The following is a 2,899-nucleotide window of genomic DNA, read 5'->3' as shown; positions in this document are numbered from 1 at the left end:
TAACTGTATGTATGAAATGCTAATCAAACCATATAGCCAAAATTTCATGCAATTCTGAGACAAAAAATTTTTAATTTTACTTTTTTGGCCATACATTATGACCAAAAAATGGCATTGTTACAAAAAATTTAAAAAAAATTCTCTCCAAATTCCATGAAATTTTAACTGTATGTATGAAATGCTAATCAAACCATATAGCCAAAATTTCATGCAATTCTGAGACAAAAAATTTTTAATTTTACTTTTTTGGCCATACATTATGACCAAAAAATGGCATTGTTACAAAAAATTTAAAAAAAATTCTCTCCAAATTCCATGAAATTTTAACTGTATGTATGAAATGCTAATCAAACCATATAGCCAAAATTTCATGCAATTCTGAGACAAAAAATTTTTAATTTTACTTTTTTGGCCATACATTATGACCAAAAAATGGCATTGTTACAAAAAATTTAAAAAAAAATTCTCTCCAAATTCCATGAAATTTTAACTGTATGTATGAAATGCTAATCAAACCATATAGCCAAAATTTCATGCAATTCTGAGACAAAAAATTTTTAATTTTACTTTTTTGGCCATACATTATGACCAAAAAATGGCATTGTTACAAAAAATTTAAAAAAAAATTCTCTCCAAATTCCATGAAATTTTAACTGTATGTATGAAATGCTAATCAAACCATATAGCCAAAATTTCATGCAATTCTGAGACAAAAAATTTTTAATTTTACTTTTTTGGCCATACATTATGACCAAAAAATGGCATTGTTACAAAAAATTTAAAAAAAATTCTCTCCAAATTCCATGAAATTTTAACTGTATGTATGAAATGCTAATCAAACCATATAGCCAAAATTTCATGCAATTCTGAGACAAAAAATTTTTAATTTTACTTTTTTGGCCATACATTATGACCAAAAAATGGCATTGTTACAAAAAATTTAAAAAAAATTCTCTCCAAATTCCATGAAATTTTAACTGTATGTATGAAATGCTAATCAAACCATATAGCCAAAATTTCATGCAATTCTGAGACAAAAAATTTTTAATTTTACTTTTTTGGCCATACATTATGACCAAAAAATGGCATTGTTACAAAAAATTTAAAAAAAAATTCTCTCCAAATTCCATGAAATTTTAACTGTATGTATGAAATGCTAATCAAACCATATAGCCAAAATTTCATGCAATTCTGAGACAAAAAATTTTTAATTTTACTTTTTTGGCCATACATTATGACCAAAAAATGGCATTGTTACAAAAAATTTAAAAAAAATTCTCTCCAAATTCCATGAAATTTTAACTGTATGTATGAAATGCTAATCAAACCATATAGCCAAAATTTCATGCAATTCTGAGACAAAAAATTTTTAATTTTACTTTTTTGGCCATACATTATGACCAAAAAATGGCATTGTTACAAAAAATTTAAAAAAAATTCTCTCCAAATTCCATGAAATTTTAACTGTATGTATGAAATGCTAATCAAACCATATAGCCAAAATTTCATGCAATTCTGAGACAAAAAATTTTTAATTTTACTTTTTTGGCCATACATTATGACCAAAAAATGGCATTGTTACAAAAAATTTAAAAAAAAATTCTCTCCAAATTCCATGAAATTTTAACTGTATGTATGAAATGCTAATCAAACCATATAGCCAAAATTTCATGCAATTCTGAGACAAAAAATTTTTAATTTTACTTTTTTGGCCATACATTATGACCAAAAAATGGCATTGTTACAAAAAATTTAAAAAAAAATTCTCTCCAAATTCCATGAAATTTTAACTGTATGTATGAAATGCTAATCAAACCATATAGCCAAAATTTCATGCAATTCTGAGACAAAAAATTTTTAATTTTACTTTTTTGGCCATACATTATGACCAAAAAATGGCATTGTTACAAAAAATTTAAAAAAAATTCTCTCCAAATTCCATGAAATTTTAACTGTATGTATGAAATGCTAATCAAACCATATAGCCAAAATTTCATGCAATTCTGAGACAAAAAATTTTTAATTTTACTTTTTTGGCCATACATTATGACCAAAAAATGGCATTGTTACAAAAAATTTAAAAAAAATTCTCTCCAAATTCCATGAAATTTTAACTGTATGTATGAAATGCTAATCAAACCATATAGCCAAAATTTCATGCAATTCTGAGACAAAAAATTTTTAATTTTACTTTTTTGGCCATACATTATGACCAAAAAATGGCATTGTTACAAAAAATTTAAAAAAAATTCTCTCCAAATTCCATGAAATTTTAACTGTATGTATGAAATGCTAATCAAACCATATAGCCAAAATTTCATGCAATTCTGAGACAAAAAATTTTTAATTTTACTTTTTTGGCCATACATTATGACCAAAAAATGGCATTGTTACAAAAAATTTAAAAAAAATTCTCTCCAAATTCCATGAAATTTTAACTGTATGTATGAAATGCTAATCAAACCATATAGCCAAAATTTCATGCAATTCTGAGACAAAAAATTTTTAATTTTACTTTTTTGGCCATACATTATGACCAAAAAATGGCATTGTTACAAAAAATTTAAAAAAAATTCTCTCCAAATTCCATGAAATTTTAACTGTATGTATGAAATGCTAATCAAACCATATAGCCAAAATTTCATGCAATTCTGAGACAAAAAATTTTTAATTTTACTTTTTTGGCCATACATTATGACCAAAAAATGGCATTGTTACAAAAAATTTAAAAAAAATTCTCTCCAAATTCCATGAAATTTTAACTGTATGTATGAAATGCTAATCAAACCATATAGCCAAAATTTCATGCAATTCTGAGACAAAAAATTTTTAATTTTACTTTTTTGGCCATACATTATGACCAAAAAATGGCATTGTTACAAAAAATTTAAAAAAAATT

Source organism: Bradysia coprophila, unplaced genomic scaffold (assembly GCF_014529535.1).
Source record: "Bradysia coprophila strain Holo2 unplaced genomic scaffold, BU_Bcop_v1 contig_46, whole genome shotgun sequence".
In the NCBI taxonomy this organism is placed as follows: domain Eukaryota; kingdom Metazoa; phylum Arthropoda; class Insecta; order Diptera; family Sciaridae; genus Bradysia; species Bradysia coprophila.
This window is presented reverse-complemented; position numbering follows the sequence as displayed.